Source organism: Lissotriton vulgaris, chromosome 9 (genome assembly GCF_964263255.1).
Source record: "Lissotriton vulgaris chromosome 9, aLisVul1.2, whole genome shotgun sequence".
Lineage (NCBI taxonomy): Eukaryota > Metazoa > Chordata > Amphibia > Caudata > Salamandridae > Lissotriton > Lissotriton vulgaris.
The window spans coordinates 6,659,772-6,681,779 of NC_141697.1; positions in this window are offsets into that span (position 1 = coordinate 6,659,772).

Genomic DNA, 22,008 nt, shown 5'->3' on the forward strand with positions numbered 1-22,008 from the left:
TGTGTCCAGATATAGGTTTAGATATAGGTATACTATATCTAAGCAAAGGGTGATTATACCCACTTGCCCCAGCTGAGTGATCAGCCAGTTGTGTCAATTTAAGAACCAGCCACAGGTGGCAAAAGCTATGCTTCAGCCCCTGGTAGGCCTTGGTGGCACCTATGCCCTGGGCACCTATAGTGCATGGTACAGGGGCTGACAAGGAGTCCATTTCCAATTGAGTTATGTACCTATAGTACATGTCTGTGAATTTAGAGAGAGAACAGCAGGCTGGGGGTCTGATTAGCAGGCCCACAGCCTCAGTAAGTCGAAAACCAGTGTAGCAAAAAGCAAAAATTTGGGGTGACCATAGGATAGCAGACCCTACTCTCCTACATTGGCAAAAAGGAACTACACTACATGGCGCCCAACGTTTGGTAAGGCACTAATTTAACGCTAGATACTAGAGTAACTCAGTCATGCTTTTCACAGAGACCCCTTTTTCCAGTAAAATACTCCAATAGACATCTTGAGTGGGTGAAAGGATAAAAAATCCTCCATAACTGAGTAGGACGAAAAATCCTATGTATTAGTTTTTGGTTTTGTTCAACGTTGAAGGGTACAGTGTTCCAAAATATTGTGCACATTATCCTTGTTTCCGGAAACTTGCTCTACAAAATTTCAGTCAAACAAAATGACTGAAAACGCAACCGGTGGAGCTACAGTGAATGCAAACCGACCGGGTTTAGACGTTACAGGTCTCCAATAAAATGACCCGGATGCTATAGTCATCCCGGAAAATTTAAGGAAAACAATAACTTTAAAGCTTATAGAAAATGGCCTATCACCCAAAGGCGGTAGAGTTATATTTGTGATAGAGGCACATGAATATCGGCAGACAGAGGTATTCTATTTGGGGATTATCTTCCCTGAAGCAAATCCAACAACACATGTGTTCCACTTCTACAAGATAGAGGAACCTCCAGCGGAATACGCTCCTTTTGAGGATGTTGAAATTCCACTAACTTACCAAGAGCATCAACTCTGGTTTAATGGCGCCCTACAACATCAAAATCACATTACCAGGCTCGGTCCACTAGGTAGACCAGGAGCAACATGGCCGTTACTAGCCACCTATACACCACAACCTGACATTGAAAACATGACAGGTCCAGAACTGTTAGCTCAGCTAAAACAATGAATTAAAATACATAGACAATTGGTAAAATATGTCATGCAAACTTTACCAGTCCAACCTGCTATAAGAATTCCACAGCACACCCCTCATCATGGGAACACAAACAAAATTACACCACAGACTATACAATCAGTCATTGGTAAATTACCCACAAAAACTGAACAAATTCCATTTTGGTTAGCTCAAAAAATTACTCAGATCGAGGCAGTATTTCCCGATAGTACAACTCATGAGAAACACAGGATTCTAACAATCTGTTTACCAATGGGGATCACACCACACCTGGAGGACTATGACACTTGGGGTACAGTCTTTGCTGCAATCTACACAAAAACACATGGTGTTCCGTCTATGGCGGTCATGCTGTAATATTAGCTAATATTAAAGGTGATGCAGCATCAGTGGCAATCCGCCAAAAACTAAAAGAACTTGAAGTAACTGAACAACCATTTGAACTGGCCAGAATAATAGAAAAATCCTATGAAGAACTAGGTAGAGATAGTTTGGGAGGGAAACCAGTAAAGCCCAAACTAACAGAAAATCCAGAAAAAGTTTTAATCAAAAACACACTTACTACTCCTAAAAAGAAGTGGGAAAATATTAGACAGACACTTCCTAAAGAGAAGAGTTCTCAATCCAGAGGTAGGTCTCCTTAAAAGGAGCCCTCTGAAAGGAGATATAACCTCAGAAATAGGGATAATTTGAGAAAACCTGATAGATATCAAGATACTGATACACGTTCCTCTCGTACCTTTCAGACTTCCTCACAGAAATCCGAAAGAAGAGGACGATCAGAAAACTCATTTCACCAAGAAGAAGGTCGCAAGTGTAAAGATCAGACATGCCGAGGATCTTGAGGACACAACTCAAGAACGGGGAGTGGGCCCAGACAATGCTAGGCAGCGCAGCAGAAGTCACCATGGTTCGTAAGATCCTGATGGATCATCTGCAGACAGTGGATCTGAATGAATCCATTCAAGTTGAAATTGCCGACACCAGGGTTAGTGTATCCCACAAGTTATATGAAGTAACACTCCGGATGGAGGGGGACATACCTGTGAAAATAAAAGCACTCTTTTGGGAAAAGCTTTCCAAAGATTATGACATTCTTCTAGCTGAACAAGACAGGCCACCTGAATTTGTCAGGGAGTGCCCACATGGTGAAGAGATAATTATACCAGCCTTCTCAAATCACATTCCAATTCATAAAAAATACACATACGCCAGGAAATGGGCAGTAGCTCAGGCTCAAGCATTATATAAAAATCACTTAGGATGGGATGAGGATTCTCCTCACCATAAAATCCAGTTGAAAAATCAACCAACAATGCAAAGGCTATATCCTGTAAAACAGGAAGATAAAAAACAGGTCAGGGAGATTTTAAATCAACTTGAATACCAAGGGGTGATTGAAACATGCACCTCATCAATGAACAATCCTTTGTTTCCTTTCTCCAAACTAGACAATTCATATTGTCTAGTTTTGGACTACAGACACTTAAAGTCTTGTTGCAAAACATGTGCAGTACAAAATGCACATAGTGCAGCACTGATGAATAACATCGTGCGGAAAAAATATAAAACCACATTAGGTAATTCAAATGGGTTTTTCTGTCATAACATTGGACCAGAAAGCAGGCATTTGACCGCTTTCAAAATAATGGGGACACAGCAACAATTTTGCCGTCTCCCCCGGGGATTCAAGAATAGTCCAGGGTTATTTTCAGCCAGGGTAACAGAGTTACTACAAACGTATGATGATGAGGCATTATCTTATGTTGATGACATCTATCTTACAGATGATTTGGACGTGCACTTGAAAAGAGTGAACACCATAATACTTGGGTTTGCGTCTGAAGGGTACAAATTCAATTTTAAGAAATCACAAATTGCCCACTTCAACATCCTATTCTTAGGATACGAGTTATCAAGTGAAGGCAAAAGCCTGGCAGCCGTCTTCCTAGAGAAATGTGCGCTGCTCCAACCTCCAAAGACGCTGAAAAACTTACAGTCAATTCTAGGTTTCCTGAATTTTGGAAGAACTTATGTTCTAAATTACGCAGAAAGGTTAAACCTCTCTAAGAACTAATCAAACCTGATTTCAAACCAACAAATTGGACTCAAAATCATACAGAAATTTTGCGTTTAGTGCAAACAGACATGTTAGCAAAAACACACACAGTTAGAGACACGCGACAATGTGCGCAATCTTGTGATCCGAATCATCCCAGGGAGATGCGAATTCACATACCTGACCTTTAATGAAGGTGAAAAGGTACCAATAGCATACAAATCACATTTGTACACACAAGCTGAAATAAAATTCACTTCTACAGAAAACATTCTGACAGCGGTTCAAACTGCAGTAGCAAAGGAGAGAGCTCTCGCACAGTGTAAACGCGTAAGGATCGTTACACATGTACCTGTCTTAGAGGCAGTGACGAAACCAAGCATTCCCAATGCTAAGGCTTTACATCCAAGATGGATACAATGGGTTAATTCTCTTGCTGCAACAGACGTTGAATACGTCTTTGACCTCTACTTGAAAACACAAGAATTCCTACAATGGAGAAGTGTGGCTCAATGGTTAGAGCGGCAGACCCTGATGCAGAGGTCTAGCCCGGGACCAGGGTTCAATTCCCCGCCTCGGCGGGTCTTGGGCTCAAAATTCCACGTACCTGAAAATTCTCGCCTCGGTGCCTATTCCAATCATGGGAGTCCCACTCTGCAACTCTGGGCAATAGCTTGCTTAATCTCCACAACGGCCCCCACAACGCTAAGGATGCCTGGCCTCAACCTTGCCCAGGAGTGGACGCCTCACAGGGAAAGCCAGGATGGGTTCCACAGCGGTATTCGTACACGCGCCTTGAGACCCTTGCGGCTGAGTAGTGCGCTATACAAGTATCAATTTACAATTTTACAATTTACAATACGAACACAAATGTCCACTGTCGACCGAAATTCTGCCTCTAGAACATTACGGATGTATAATTTATACAGAAGGATCAGCACAGCCCGCAGTACAGTGAGCGCAATTGTTAACGGTCGCTGGCACGAAGGTAAATTTCGACCTATGATCACTAAAACTCAATCACTCGCAGACTGTACAGCTCAGCAAGATGGCACTTGAAAATACTGATCACGAATTCCCCACACTCATAGTGTGCGACTTGTATTACTGCGTCCAGTCTTACAATGAATATCTGCAGAACTGGGTTCAAAACGGTTTTAAGGACGCAAAAGGTGGAACAATAAAGCATAAATTGCTTTGGGAACAAATAGATATTTTACAAAAAAGAACTACAGTAGACTCACGTGGTTCATACACTGAGTCATCAGCGTGATGGCGTTCACGTTGCAGGGAATTCATTGGCTGATGAAGCCGCAAAAGCAGCTGTACAAATGGCTTCCGTAGCTGCAATAACTCGTTCAAAAACAAAAATAGACAGCGAAATAATGCAGAAGGTCACCGCTTCAGTAAAAGACAGTGGTAAAACACTCCTAAAAGGCTTTCCAGTGAAGTACTCATATATAACTGATCCAAATAATGTTCCTTTTGCTCGAATCCCTGAAGTAGGGGATAGGGCAATTCCAAACATGGAACATAGGTTAGGACTGATCTTAGCAGCACACGAAGGACTCGCATCTGCACACGCAGGAATTTCCGCCACAGTATCATTATTAAAACAAAGGTACTGGTGGCCACGCATGAGGATACAAACTAGAAACTATGTTCTAGAATGTGAAATCTGCCAGAAAATGAAAGTTTCAACAGTGAAATGACCTGCACAGACGCCCCTTCTAATTTCAGATAAACCACTAGTGTATGTTTACCTGGACCACTGTGGTCCCTTACAGAGGGATGGTAACTATAAATATATCATGGTCGCAGTGGATTCCTGCACAATATTTATTTGGATGTGGCCCCAGTGCTCGGCTGACGCCAGAACTGTTATAAAAGATTTGTGAGTCTTTATCGGCACATACGCAATCAGCACGCTACATTCTGACCAGGGTCCTGCTTTTAGCTCTCGAGCTTACAAGGAGGCCATGGCTAGCTTGGGCGTTGCATTGCGGTATTCTAGTCCCTTCCATCCTGAGGGTAATGCGGTAGGGGATAGAAAAAACCGTGACATAAAGCAATCTATAACAGCTAGGGTTTTAGATTCGGGTGACGGGTAGGTCAAACATCTAATAAGTGTCCAACATAGTCTTAACAATCTGCCAAGAAATTCTCTGGGTGGAATCACTCCATATGAATTACTGTTTGGTACTAGAATGATAATCGAAGACCTCGATTGTCAAACTTCAGTGGTGGAACAAAAATCCTTTGAAGTCAAAGATCGTTTAGCTGTTTTACAGGACTTAAATGAAACAAGAAGTCTGAGTAACACAACACAAAAGTCAACAGCCACTGAGGAAAAACCGCCTGTCCCAGCAAGACCTGTCTGGATTCCAAAGATTGGGGATCTAGTCAGGGATAAGATCGCGGTATTAGAAGGAATTTGGGCCTTCTTACAGAAAACCAGTACCTGTCTTAGCAATCCACGGACCAAGATCAGTGTTACTACCGCCCCTTGCTGGAAAAAGGGAGAACAGAGTTGTGTCCATTGACCTGGTCAAGCCACATCATGTAGTCAAAAATAAATAGTAGGCCCAGTGGACTCCCAAGATGTAGCAGACGACCAAATCTTGCTACAATCCAAGAGGTTCAAACTGAAAGACTTATCACCTTTGATAAACCTACAGTAAGAAAAGAAGGACTATATAACAAAGCCATGGAACTTGTACCTCTTGAGACCCAAATAACAGTTCGTCAAGAAACTCCTGTCTACAATGATGTGGCCTCTGACTATACAAATATGACAAAGGAAGAAGCATCTCCAGTGATTCCGAACAATCCTGATGCAATCCCAACAATTGACAGAACTACCTCTGGCTACTTCATCAACTTTGATCCATTTTCTGAGGATCCCAGTGAACCTGAAAATATGCCAGCAAATAAAAATTTCAAAGAAAAAATAACAGAACTCTTTCATCAACTGGAAAAAAAACATATCTGGTTTCGCCATGGGTTGAATTTTGGATTGTGTTAGGTGTACTTTTCCTCCTGCTTTGGCTCATACTTGTGATAGGTTTGGGAAGGATGATAGATGAAAAATACAGTACAATGGACAAAGCAAGTAAGAACATCATCTTGCTCCTGAAACCTCACAAATCATCTCATTGTGAACGAAGAGACCTGTCATCAGTAAACATCACAGCCATTCCTATACCTGGTGGTATAGCATGGGATAAAACTAATTATGACATTTATGGCCCGGTGGAGCTGTTGAAGTTTCCACACCAGTTTAAGGTTTCCTTAAGTGACTTTGTCTTACCGAGCACATTTTCTGAAGATTGGGACTTTGAAACTGTTAATAACATGATAACAGATTTAGAAATGTCAGCTAAATTTACAAAACATGAATACTTAGAAGGTTCATCAGATTATGAACAAATGTATTGTTTTAATCATTATGGTCACCATTATTTGCATGAATCTGCAAACCCTAGAAATATTTTTACTTATAATCAATGGGAACATTGTCCAACGCCATCAAAGGGTAGCTCTAAAACCTTTTTCTGAAAAGTTTCCATACTTCTCAGGGTTTAACATCACAAATCCAGAAACGTTTTATTTAAAAAATATGAATAAGACAGGAACCAAAAACCTGTTGACCAATACTAAACAAATGTATTCTGCAAACTTTTATACTCATTTATCTACATTAGGTTTTAACTTTTGGAAAGACAACATTGAGACAAAGACTGTCTGGGGAACAAAAGATTGGCAGGTGCAAGGTTTAGAAGCCTTATTCAGAGCCTGCATCATCCCGGAACAAATCATGTTTTTGAATGACACTGTTCAACAAACATCTTGTCTTGGCTTGGCTAAGATAAAAGATTTAAACAAACCGTCCATACCAAAACCCACACCTGACAGTAATAACACTGCAGGTGAGGAGGTAGATGTAAAACAGATTTTACATCACAACAGAACTAATCCTGATTGAAAAAAATGGTTAATCTGGCCCACAGACACGAATAACTGTCAAGAGAGATTCCTGAACAAGACAAAAGGGTTCACAGTGAATAGGCCAGATCCAAGATATTCCCAGATACAACTTCCAGGGAAGTTACAATATACAGTGTAGGAAAACTATGCCTTGAGAGGCTACGATATTCCACATTTCCAGAAATTAAACAACACTTATCTTTACTTAAAGAAGGCGTTGACTTGCAAAACTTCATACTGGGACCTCGCAAACAACGACAAAAATGTTTCATATACGCCGGTATATATTCTGCTTACAATGAAGCATGGAAAATCAAGCAAATGGAAACTGCAGAAAAGATACGAGAAATTGATCATATTAATTTAGAGAAAGCTCTCTCTGTAGTGGACAATGGGTTAAAGAATTTATTTTTTGGACAGCATTGTATCATCTGCCATTGACATAATAGCGGTACAAAAGGGGGTGGTGATGGACGGAGCATCTGAATTAATCAAACACTCACACCCAGTCAAAGGATCTAGGTTTAATCCATCACCGCTCTTTAGCCCACTCTGCCACCCCAGTTCAGACATGGCTATATGCAAATTAGTCTGACCCTGTGCCTCATGGGAACAGTCGAGCCCGAACTGCCAAGCCATGTCTTCTCTGGACCGGAAACAAGCTTCCGAGGACCGGTTTCTGGCATTCCAGCCGTCTTCAGCCCGGCTTGCTTGAATCCAGTGGCAAAGTGAGTAAGGGACTCACGCCTGAGCATACCCTGCCACACTTGTGGCGGCCAAAAGCGGTACAAAAGAGGGTGGTGATGGACGGAGCATCTGAATAAATCATACACTCACACCCAGTCAAAAGATCTGGGTTTAATCCATCACCGTTCTTTAGCCCACTCTGCCACCCCAGTTCAGACATGGCTATATGCAAATCAGTCTGACCCTGTGCCTCATGGGAACAGTCCAGCCCAAACTGCCAAGCCATGTCTTCCCTGGACCCGAAACAAGCTTCCGAGCACCGGTTTCTGGCATTCCAGCCGACTTCAGCCCGGCTTGCTTGAATCCAGTGGCAAAGTGAGCAAGGGACTCACGTCTGAGCATACCGTGCCACACTTGTGGCGGTCAAAAGCGGTAGAAAAGGGGGTGGTGTTGGACGGAGCATCTGAATCAATCAAACACTCACACCCAGTCAAAAGATCTGGGTTTAATCCATCACCGTTCTTTAGCCCACTCTGCCACCCCAGTTCAGACATGGCTATATGCAAATCAGTCTGACCCTGTGCCTCATGGGAACAGTCCAGCCCGAGCTGCCAAGCCATGTCTTCCCTGGACTGGAAACAAGCTTCCGAGGACCGGTTTCTGGTATTCCAGCCGTCTTCAGCCCGGCATGCTTGAATCCAGTGGCAAAGTGAGCAAGAGACTTACGTCTGAGCATACCCTGCCACACTTGTGGCGGCCAAAAGTAGTACAAAAGGGGGTGGTGATGGATGGAGCATCTGAATCAATCAAACACTCACACCCAGTCAAAAGATCTGGGTTTAATCCATCACCGTTCTTTAGGCCACTCTGCCACCCCAGTTCAGACATGGCTATATGCAAATCAGTCTGGCCCTGTGCCTCATGGGAACAGTCGAGCCCGAACTTGACATAATAGAGCAGGACTTGCTATTGTTACAACATGGCCAGTCTCAATTACGTTCTATAATGCAGCTCGGCTGGACGTTACAAAATCTCCGTTCAGGCTACGTGCCATGGCGTCTAATCAACACAATGCTATTATTTACTGTATTTAACCTTACAGATAAACAAATGTCTTTGGCACAAAGAGGAGCAGACTATACGGTGCTGAGCATTAAAAAACTGGAAAGATTACCATTGACAGTTTCTGAGAAGCCTGTCATTGAATGGATAATGCATGGCACCATCACGATACCAGTGATGATTTTCCAGTTTCAGTATTGCTTAAAACACATACCAGCAGGCCTGTATGAAAGGTTGGTTAAAGAATACATTAAGTCAACCTGGAATTTACTGTATACACACAAATGTTGGAGTGGGGTAAGGGAGGTATTTCTTAGTGGTAAAAATTGTAAGAACTCACTAAGCTGTACACTTTTATGTCAAGGTATTAATTTACACGGAGCCTGCAAAGGTTCTTCAAATAACCTTTCTTGCCACCTGCACGGGTCACCAGCAGCCTTGATAGAACCAGTTTTCAGGCAGCTTTCCAATGGCAGCTACGTTATGCTCAATGATCACAGCTGTTGTGGCATGTTGCCAGGAAGAGCGTATCTAGTTAGTGTGTCAGCCAGGGGCACTTGTTGTATGCAAATATTGTATCCAAAAAGCAAGACAGACAGGGAGACGGCATTATGGCCTTCACTGAATATCTCTTCCATACGAATTGATCCTTTAAGCAGAATGAAAGCCATTCTTTTGCAAATGACTGTGCCACTGACCTCGTCCAGAGAAGCGTATGATCTGCAAGTTGCAAGGACTTCTGCAGAGATACATGCATTATTATCAACAAACTCCCCAGTACATTTCGCAGAAACGTTAGGTCAAATCTTAAACATGTCTGATACCAGCGGCATCGCACATGTATTTACGATGATTTTTTCGGGACTGTTAGCACCATTTGAAGAGGTCCTCAGCATTTTTCCAAATTTCGTGCACTCTGTGTTCGGCGGCCTGCCTCTCATTTTGGGTCCCGTAGCAGGAATTCTATTTTTATTCCTTCTGCTCCGATATGGCAAGTCCAGTCACCAGCGATACCCAGACTACCATGGAACAAGCCCTCCTAGCCATGCGGTATCGTGAGAGGATTACACAGATTCTTGGCTTGGCTCGTTTAAGAGATCTGAATACCACTTGGTTCCTTTCATTCAGACCAATCTGGCAAGGTTGTCTGCTTTGCGGAGAAGAATGCGTGTTGGACATCTGTCTTACACTTCCATCAGTTCTGCCATCGGATGTTGATGCCTTGCTAGGTCCGGTAACGACTCATGCATCGTATTGTCCCCAACGGCTACTAATCCTGATGACGGCATTCATTGAAGTCTCACCGACAAGTATAACTGAGGGTGAGATAAATGTAACTACAGGCACACAGGTACCAGCTACTGCGAACATTGCTAATGCGACAAATGCTGACTGCAATGATCCTCATTTGTGAACTTTTGATCTACTTGATGAAGTAGTTCCACTTTCACCTACTGTGGTAGATGATTTTTTTGCCAGCCTAGACGATTTGATGTTTTCTCCTGACACCGAGAATAACTCTTGAAATCTGCACACAGCGTACCATGAACACTGAATTCGGCCTTCATTTTTCAAAAACAAACATTCTAAAAATAGAACCTTTTTATGGCACAGAGTAATCTGCTTAAAGTGGAACTATTATTAGCGAACAAGAATTATTTTGAACACTTCCTAGAGACAATATTTGGCCTTGTACTCTAAAACAAAAACAGTTTATATACTCTGCTATGGAATGGTCTCGACTTTGATTTTTCTGTATTTAAGAGCCATTTTCCTAAATGTAATTTCATGATTCATTCAGCTTAAATTAACGATATCATGTTTTGTGCTTAGAATGACATCATTTCCTTTAAATGCGTACTACAGACATACTCGTTTTTTCATATACTGCCATTTCAAATGCATTTATCATGTATTTTGGTTGGGATTGTAAACACATGCTTTAAATATGTTTAGATACTTATAATTTAATAATGTTGAACATAATAAAGTGGAGTGGGTGTTGTGTATGAATTCAGGACCCTAGTGTAATTTTCCCGATTCACGCTCATATATAGGTATTAATCACCCTATCCTTATATAGGCAGAGAAATCATAACCATATTTAGACTTAGCCTATGCAGTCCAAATACAGCATGGCTACTTCCACTAGTTCCGAGAATCCACAAGGATTTCTTGGAAAAACCCGCCTTCAGCAGTCCGGGATTTCCCCCTGCTTGAATATTAATTTATTCAAGAACTCCTGGAGTTTTCAAAGAACTGAGTCTTTGATGACGTTATTATGTCCAACCTTACACCAAACTCGGCACCTTCAATGTACAAATATGCCCACACTTGCCTAGTCAAACACACAGTGGTTTGGAGCAGTTCGACTACCTACTTGCCCGACGCGCCCTGCAGCAGCAAGTACCGAAGGAAGCCGACCCTCCAGCTGACGCACTGAGAGACGCTGTCTTTTCTTCTGCTGAGAAATCCAGCACCAGTGTTTTCAGGCTACCCTTGCGGGTTGCTGGGAAATCGAGTCCTGAGAGAGAGATACAAGACCTCCTTCATTCTAAAACCAAGTTACAGAGCTGATTAGACCCTTATAGAATTCTTGAAATAAGATTCTTGGCGAAGAATACTAAACTTAAGCTACACCTCACTTACTTCGTCCCTTGTACTAGACCTGGGTTAGGTACACCGGGGTAGGCATATTTTAGAAGCACCAGTTGAGGACTTTTAGTCATTATTTATCACTGTATGTATTTTATGTGTCTTAGATATTTTATGGCTTAGAAACCTTATCATGCTTTTACAGTATTATTTTATAATACTTTTCGTACTATACAGATAGTACTCTATAACCAGTATTATGATTGTAGCAGTACATTTCTTATGCTTGAGAAAGAAGATTGTTCAATAAATACCTTTTATTGAAAACGCCCATCTCTCTATTTTCTCGGCACCTCAGGTGAAATGAAGCATGCACGATTGACTGAGTAAAATAGCTATCTATTGTTTTCGCGACTCTAGAGATTGATTCTTATTCTTGGGAAACAAAGTTGTCATGTTTATGCGGTTGTCAGAAACTAATCCCTTCTTGTGAATTTGAGAACGTTTCTAGTGACCTCTGAGCTAGCTAGCACTCACAATTAAGTCTAATATATTCGGTAGAGACCTGGTCGACCACAGTCCTACGTCTAAACTACAGGATATATTATTCCAATGCGCAGAGCCTATTGGGAATATAGGAACTACACTATAAGAGAGACAGGCGTTTTCAATAAAAGTATTTATTGAACAGTCTTCTTTCTCAGGCAGAAGAAATGAACTGCTACAATCGTAATTCTGGCTGCAAAGTATAATGCGTACAGCAAGAAGAGTATTATAAAATAATACTGTAAAAGCATGGTATGGTTTCTAAGCCATAAAATACATAAATAAATAAAGACTAAAGGTACTCAACTGGTGCTTCTAAAATACGCCTACCCCGATGTACCTAACCTAAGTCTAGTACGAGGGAAGAAGTAAGTGTGGTGTAGCATAAGTTTAGTTTCTTTTTGCCAAGAATCTATCCAAGATTTCTGTTAGGGTCTAATCAGCTCCGTACCTTGGTTTAGAACAAAGAAGGTCTGGTATCTCTCTCTCAGGACTCGATTTCCCAACAAAACGGCAAATGTTGGAGTGGGGAAAAGGAGGTATTTCTTAGTAGTAAAAATTGTAAAACCACACTGAGCGGTACACTTCTATGTCAGGGCATTTATTTGCATGGAGCCTGCGATGGTTCTTCAAAGAACTTATCATGCCACCTGCAGGGTTCCCCGCCAGCAGTGATAGATCCAATTTTTAGGCAGCTTTCCAATGGGAGCTACATAATGTTGAATGATCACAGCTGTTGTGGAATGATGCCAGGGATAGCCTATCTCGTTAGTGCATCAGCCAGGGTCACTTGTTGTATGCAAGTATTGTTTCCTAAAACTAAGACAGACGGGGAGTCGCCGCTACGGCCTCCACTGAACATCTCTTCTATACAAATTAATACTTTAAGCAGAATGAAAGCCATTCTTTTGCAAAAAACTGTGCCACTGACCTCGTCCAGAGAGACGGATGATCTGCAAGTTGCAATGTCCTCTGCAGAGATACATGCCCTATTATCGGCAAACTGCCCAATACATTTTGCAGAAATGTTAGTTCGTATCTTAAACATGTCTGATACCAGTGGTATTGTACATGTATTTAAGATGATTTTTTCGGGACTGTTAGCACCCTTTGGAGATATCCTAGGCATTTTTCCAAACTTCGTGCACTCTGTGTTCGGAGGCCTGCCTCTCATCTTGGGACTCATAGCAGGGATACTATTTTTGTTCCTTCTGCTCCGTTATGGCAAGTCCAGTCACCAGCGATACCCAGATTACCATGGAGAACACTTTTCTGGCCATGCAGTATCGTGAGCGCATAACAAAGATTCTTGGCTTGGCTTTTTTGAGAGAACTGATTACCACGTGGTTCCTATCATTCAGACCAATCTGGCAAGATTGCATCTTACCTGTTCTACGATGCCAGCTTGGTGGAGAGGAATGCGTGTTAGATATCTATCTGACACTTCCATCAGCACTGCCAACAGATGTTGACGCTTTGCTTGGTTCGGTAACGGCTCATGAATTGTGATGCCGCCAACGGCTACCAATTCTGATGACGGCATTCATCGAGGTCTCACCGGCAATTCCAGCTGAGGGTGAGATACGTGGACCAACAGGCACACAGGTACCATCTACTGCGAACATTGCTAATGCGACTGACGCTGACGGCAATGCTTCTCCTCTGGGTACGATGGATCTACTTAATGAAGTGGTTCAACTTTCACCTACTGTGGTAGACGATTTCTTTGCCAACCTAGAAGAATTAGGGCCAGATGTAGGTGGCCGTTTGAGGCCATTTACCGAGCGGTAATGGCCGATTTTGGCCGTTACCGATCGGTAAATGGGTGACAGGTATGTAGGGGGCATTATTTTACCGAATCGGTAAAATAAAAATTCAATAATTTTGCCGATTCTGAGGCACCCAGATGTAGATGGGGCTCCTCAGAGTCCCAGAGGCCTTACCCAATCGGTATTTTACCATCAAATCCAATTTGATGGTAAAATACTGATTCCGGTGTGCATGCACATGTGTGCATGCACACCTATGCCATGTGACAGGCAGACCTGCCCTTAGGGCATGTATGCCTGCCACATGGCACCCGAGCCTGTTTTGGGGGTGCCAGAGGGTGTCAAAGTGACACCCCCTGCACCCTTGTGAAAATCAGTATTTACCGATCCGGTAAATACCGAATCGGTAATGTCCATTCATTCCTATGGGCTTCAAAGCCCATAGGAATGAATGGGCATTACCGATTCGGTATTTACCGAATCGGTAAATACCAAATTCTTCCGAATCGGTATTCCAGCACATCTGGAATACCTACATATCCACCCCTTAGATTTACCGATTTTTAATTACCGAATCTGTAAAATTCGGTAATTAAAAATCAGTAAATCTATTTTACCTACATCTGGCCCTTAATGTTTTTTCCTGACACCGAGAATATCTTTTGAAATTAGCACACAGCGTTCTATGTACTCTGAATTGGACCTTCGCTCTTCAAACAAAAACTTCTAACTTCGTAACTCTATTTTTCTACGATTTGATTTGACTTTTTTCCAAAATTGAACTTATTTTTTTTTTGGCACAAAAGTAATCTGCTTAAAGTAGAACTATTCTCAGAGAACAAGAATTCTTTAAATACTTCCTAGAAACATTATTGACCTTATCTACATACCAAAACATTTTATATATTCTGCTATGGAATGGTCTCAACCTTTTTTCTGTAACTCAGAGCCATTTCATAAATGTATATTTTGTGATTCATTCGGTTAGCATTGCCAATATCATATTATATGCTTACAATGAAATCATTGCTTTTAAATGCATATAGTACAAATGCTCATTTTATGTGTACAACCATTTTCAAATGCATTTTATGTATTTTGGGTGGGATTGTAAACACATGCTTTAGGTATGTTTTAAATGCTTAGAATTTAGTAATGTCGAACATAATAAAGTGGAGTTGGTGTTGTATAGCCTTTTAGGACCCTAGTGTAATTTTCCTGATTAATGCCCTTATACAGGTATAAATCACCATATCCTTATATAGGCATAGAAATCATAACCATATTTAGACATAGCTCATGCAGTCCAAATACGGCATGGCTACTTCCACTAGTTCCTAAAATCCACAGCGATTTCTTGGAAAACTCGGCTTCAGCAGTCAGGGACTTCCCCTTACTTAAATATTGATTTGTCCAAGAACTCATGGAGTTTTCAAAGAACTGAGACTCTTTGCTGATGTTATTATGTCCAACTGTATGTAAAACTCGGCACCTTCAAAGTATAAATATGCCCATACTTGCCCTAGCAAACACACAGTGGTTTGGAGCAGTTTGACTATCTACTTGCCCGACGCATCCTGCTGAAGCAAGTGCCGTAGGAAGCCGACCCTCCAGCAGACGCACTGAGCAAGACGCGGTCTTTTCTCTTGACGAGAAATCCAGCTCCAGTGTTTCCAAGCTCCCCTTGCGGGGTGTTGGGAAATTGAGTCCTGAGAGAGAGATACCAGACCTCTTCTGTTCTAAACCAAGGTACAGAGCTGATTAGACCCTAAGAGAAATCTTGGATAGATTCTTGCAATAAGGAACTACATTACAATGTTTCATCTCTCTCCGTCCTCCTTCCCCCATGTTCTACTCATCATGTTTCGTCTCTAACCCTCCTCTTCCCTCCATTTCTACTCATCATGTTTCGTCTCTAACCCTCCTCTTCCCTCCATTTCTACTCATCGTGTTTCATCTCTCCCCCTCCTCTTCCCTCCATGTTCTACTCATCGTGTTCCATCTCTCCCCTCCTCTTCCCTCCATGTTCTACTCATCATGTTCCATCTCTCCCCCGCTTCTACCCTACTTTTCTACTCATCATGTTTCGTCTCTCCCCCTCCTCTTCCCCGCATGTTCTGCTCATCATGTTTCATCTTTTTCACGCCTCTTCACACCATGTTCTACTCATCATGTTTCGTGTCTCCCCCGCTTCAACCCTCCATTTCTACTCATCATGTTTCATCTGTCTCCCGCCTTTTCCCACCATGTTCTACTCATCATGTTTCGTGTCTCTACCGCAATCTCTCTCCCGTCTCTCCCCTCCTCTTGCTGGTTCTGACCTTATGACATTTACCTCTCCTCTCTGTGTGCTGATCTTCGCCACTTTTCTCCCCAGTCTCTTATCTTAAATTTGCTTGTTCTCCTCCTTTACACCCACCTCTACCCTTCCACCGTCACACTCTCCAGTGGCGGCTGGTGCCTAAGGGCGCTAGAGCATCGCTGAAAAGTATGGACAGACATAAAAAGAAGCTATTTTCAACAGCTTTGAAAGGCAAAAGGTATAAACACCCAAACTAACAGCCAGTTTGCATGTTCACTTTCACCAGTGCGATGCTCCTTCTGCACCTTTCACCCAATCACAAGCCAAAGAGAAACAGGCATGCTCCCTGAGACGCACGCCTGCGAAATACAGGAGCATGCTCGGTGGTGATGCATTTGTAGCCTTGTCGCTCAAAGCCCTATCAGAAGCCATGATACAATGGGGCTGTAGAAGGGTCAGCCCCTGATCCTATCCTGTCTTCTGATAGGGCTGTCAGCAAGCTCATGTGCAGAGGCACCGGCTCGAGGACTGAGTGAACCAGGAGAGAAGAGCTGGTGCGTAGAAACCTGTCGCCGTACCAGGTGGTAAGTTGGGCTGCCCACTGCTCGAGGTTTCTCCTGACCACTGGCCAGGTTGTTGTTTCCACGCATGCTGTTCAGGGGTCACACATTGTATCAGCTTTCTTAGCCTACCATCACACTGCGTGAAAAATCTTTGATCCTGGAATCATACGGTGCCACATTCCTGAGAAGTCTGTCACAGCATGTTAGCTTGTTGAGTGTCCAATAACAGTCTTATTGCGCGTGAAAATAAAGATGTATTCTCTAAGTAGTAACCATGATTGTACATTGAGTTAGTTTTAAAAGCTAGGACAGTGGATCAGGGTGGTGTGTTGGCGCTATTCTCCCACGTACCTCCTATGCTGCATCCTCTTTGGTCAGAGTAATTTGACCTAAGTACGGCAGAAATAGTTGAAATCACATTTTCACCCGATTTAGCAGTAATGTTTACATTAGGACCCACAGGCACATGCTCTTGCTCCTGTTTTGTCCTCTAGGAAAACAGGAGACATTTCAGGTGGGGGACACAGGGGGTATCTTGGTGCCCCAAAGACCTTAGAGAGCAGAATGGTGCGCACTAGAGAACAGTGCATTACTGATTGGCAGTGGCACGGTGCCCTGAGCAGCTAACACCAGCAAAACATCTGAGGCACATCAGCAAAAAGTGGAAGGAAGACTCACGCCAAGGTGCCAGGTCTAACAGGACACAGGAGGCATCATGGTGCACCAAAGAGAACGGAGCTTACAGAGCAGAACGTTGCGCACTAGAGAACAGTGCATTACTGATTGGCAGTGGCACGGTGCCCTGAGCAGCTAACACCAGCAAAACATCTGAGGCACATCAGCAAAAAGTGGAAGGAAGACTCACGCCAAGGTGCCAGGTCTAACAGGACACAGGAGGCATCATGGTGCACCAAAGAGAACGGAGCTTACAGAGCAGAACGTTGCGCACTAGAGAACAGTGCATTACTGATTGGCAGTGGCACGGTGCCCTGAGCAGCTAACACCAGCAAAACATCTGAGGCACATCAGCAAAAAGTGGAAGGAAGACTCACGCCAAAGTGCCAGGTCTAACAGGACACAGGAGGCATCATGGTGCACCAAAGAGAACGGAGCTTACAGAGCAGAACGTTGCGCACTAGAGAACAGTGCATTACTGATTGGCAGTGGCACGGTGCCCTGAGCAGCTAACACCAGCAAAACATCTGAGGCACATCAGCAAAAAGTGGAAGGAAGACTCACGCCAAGGTGCCAGGTCTAACAGGACACAGGAGGCATCATGGTGCACCAAAGAGAACGGAGCTTACAGAGCAGAACGTTGCGCACTAGAGAACAGTGCATTACTGATTGGCAGTGGCACGGTGCCCTGAGCAGCTAACACCAGCAAAACATCTGAGGCACATCAGCAAAAAGTGGAAGGAAGACTCACGCCAAGGTGCCAGGTCTAACAGGACACAGGAGGCATCATGGTGCACCAAAGAGAACGGAGCTTACAGAGCAGAATGTTGCGCACTAGAGAACAGTGCATTACTGATTGGCAGTGGCACGGTGCCCTGAGCAGCTAACAACAGCAAAACATCTGAGGCACATCAGCAAAAAGTGGAAGGAAGACTCACGCCAAGGTGCCAGGTCTAACAGGACACAGGAGGTATCATGGTGCACCAAAGAGAACGGAGCTTAGAAAGCAGAACGTTGCGCACTAGAGAACAGTGCATTACTGGATACTGGGGGAGAATGTTGCAGACAGGAAAGTGTGTTGATTGAAAGGGTAAAACGGAGCACATGGGACAGGGGGGATTACAGAAGGAAGAAGGGAAAAGACAGGACTGGTTAGAATAGATCACACATGTGGCTTCATGGCCACTTTTAATGGAAACTGAGCCACAAATACTATCTTCTGCCACTTTTCAAAGTATTCCTGGGGAGGGTGAATCCCCCAAACCACTGGGAAGGGTAAAGGTTGCCTGGCACAACACAAATGATTGTATGTTTTATTAGGGACCTCTGCATTTCTAAGTTCACCAGTCTCCCTACCTCTTACCTTTCTTTGTGTGGATTCTGTTCCTCTTACATTGTTGTTTTTTGCATTCAATGCCCTTCCCCTCATCTCTGCACCACTTGTTTGCATTGAATCTGCACATTACATCTGTCTCTCCTCTTCCCTCTGTCTCCCTTTCCGCCAGCCCACGGCTTTAAGTAGGCCGAACAAAATGGGTAGGTCTCTAAAGGGGTGTGGACTATGTAATTAAGGGTGTAGATTAAACACATAGGGGCAGATTTAAAAGCCCCATGCGACACATTTTCGCCGCCGTTGCATCACTTTTGTGACAAAGCAGCAGCGTAAATAATGCGCCACGTTGCGACTTATTTACAATGTGACGGATCTAGGGAGCTGCGTCATGTTGTAAATCACTGGGCCACATGAAACCTGCGTCAGGTTTCATGTGGGCGTTCTGTCGCAGGGTGGGCGTTCCCTCGCAGGAAGCCCCGTAAAACTGACGGAATGAAATCTACAAGATTTCACGGAGTCATTTTTATGAAGCTGCCGCGTCAAACCCATACGCCTGCTTGAAGCAGTCGTAAGGAGTGACACACCACTTTAAGTTTGGGCGGTCCCTGTGCATTGCTGGAGTTGCGATGCGCTTGCGACGCGACTCCAGCAATACGCTGTCCGTACGCCACAAGATGCTTCACGCATCTGTTCCTCCTTGCACCATGGTGCGGCGCATTGTAAATGCGACGCATCCGTGGTGGCACAAAGGCGAATTGCATGACGCATCTGTTCTGGCGCATCCCTGCTGATATGCAGAGATGCGCCAGACATTGTAAATATGCCCCATAGTTTGAATTTCTGTGATTCCCATAGTGTTCCATCTGACTGTTACTTTTGTTCCTCTCCGTGCTCCTGTGATTGAATTCAGAAATATATAACACAACAGCTGACAGACACCTAAAAACAGCCAGGAGTATTGGTTTGGGCAGGGGCGGCTCTCCATGCCGGCGGAGGAGCGTCGCCCCCACTCCTTTCTCGCACTGCAAGAAGCAGTACCATAAGTCTTTAGAGGTGCGAGGCCCCATGACTCTGAGCTGGCGCGGGGCCCTGGACAGCTGCGCTGGGGGTGGGGAGGAGTGAAGAGGGGGGGAAGAGTGGAGTGGGGGGAGGAGTGGGGTGGGGGGAGGAGTGGAGTGGTGGTGTTGAGGAGTGGAGTGGGGTGAGGAGTGGAGTGGGGGAGTAGTGGGGTGGGGGGAGGAGTGGAGTGGGGGTGTTGAGGAGTGGAGTGGGGTGAGGAGTGGAGTGGGGGAGGAGTGGAGTGGGGGGAGGAGTGGAGTGGGGGTGTTGAGGAGTGGAGTGGGGTGAGGAGTGGAGTGGGGGAGGAGTGGGGTGGGGGGAGGAGTGGAGTGGGGGAGGAGTGGGGTGGGGGGAGGAGTGGAGTGGGGTGGGGGAGGAGTGGAGTGGGGTGGGGTGGGGGGTGGAGTGGGGGGGAGTGGAGTGGGGTGGGGTGGGGTGGGGGTGGAGTGGGGGAGGAGTGGAGTGGGGTGGGGTGGGGGGTGGAGTGGGGGGGAGTGGAGTGGGGTGGGGTGGGGGGTGGAGTGGGGGGGAGTGGAGTGGTGTGGGGTGGGGGGTGAAGTGGGGGGGAGTGGAGTGGGGTGGGGTGGGGTGGGGGTGGAGTGGGGGGAGGAGTGGGGTGGGGTGGGGTGGGGGTGGGATGGGGTGTTGGGGTGTGAAGTGGGGGAGAGTGGAGTGGGGTGGGGTGGGGGGTGGAGTGGGGGATGAGTGGAGTGGGGTGGGGTGGGGGTGAAGTGGGGGGGGGAGTGGAGTGGGGGGAGGAGTGGAGTGGGGTGGGGTGGGGGTGGAGTGGAGTGTTGGGGTGTGAAGTGGGGGAGAGTGGAGTGGGGTGGGGTGGGGTGTGAAGTGGGGGGGAGTGGTGTGGGGTGGGGAGGGGGGTGGAGTGGGGTGTTGGGGAGTGTAGTGGGGGGAGTGGTGTGGGGCGGGGTGGGGTGGGGGTGGAGTGGGGGAGGAGTGGAGTGGGGTGGGGTGGGGGTGGGGGTGGAGTGGGGGTGTTGGGGAGCAAAGTGGGGGGGGGCGACCAGGCGCGGTTCGTCCATTGGGGCGTGGGGGCGTAGCCCCCCCGCCCGACGCCGGCCGCAGCTCCCTCATGACAATCATGTCAATGAATCAACATGACGTCAGACCGCCGGGCGGGCGTCATGTTGATTCATTGACATGATTGTACAGACAGCAACACAAGTACGCATGCGTGGGGACGGAGGGTGAATTTGTACCCGTGCCCACGCATGCGCACTTGTGTTTTGGCGGCGTTGCGCTTGCCCATCAGGAGCCCTAATGGGCGTGCTGCGGGCGAGAGGGTACCTGTGCCCCTGGCGCCAGGATTGGCCAGGGGCGCTGTGAGCCTGTGACGTGTGCGGGACCGGCGGCAAGGTAAGAGTGTGTTTTTTTCGGTGTTCCAGTAAACTAGCTTGCACAAATGACTTGAGATAGTTCAGTGTGTTAAAGCATCTGCTGCAGAAATGTGTGCGTCTATTCCAGGTCACCCGTTTATTTCACGGCATGGGGTTTTGTAAATGTAAAAATTCTCAGAATTTCTTTTTTGATAGTTGCAACAACAGCCTTCAACAGATTTCATTTTATAAACATTTTCCAGAAAATGAGTTAACAACTGTCACCACAAATATAATGTACTCTTTGAACTAAGGTTATAAAATTTCAAAATGTTAACAAACGGTAGAGGCGGAATAGCATGATATATGCATTTATTATTGCATGCATGTTGGTGTATGTTTGTATGTGAATTTGTATAGTACATACCTGGGCTTACAGGATGGCAAATACATGGGTGGTAGAAGGTTTCCAGCATAAAAAGGTTGGGGTGATGTAATATGTAAACTGGCACATCCTTCAACATCGATCCTAAAGGCTTGTTAGAGTCCATAATCTATTTTTATATGGTCATAAAAATACATGAATGATGGATGGATGCAGGGTGGGTGCATTAATGATTGTTCGGTGGATGGGTGGGTAGATGGGTGCATGGATGGATGCATGCATGATGGGTGGAGGGATGCATGAATGATGGATGCAGGATGGATGGTGGGTGGATGGGTGGATGCATGAATGAATGATGTATGGATGCAGGATGGGTGGATGGATGGGTGGGTGGATGCATGAATGATGTATGGATGGATGCATGCATGATGGGTGGATGCATGATGGATGGATGGGTGGATGCATG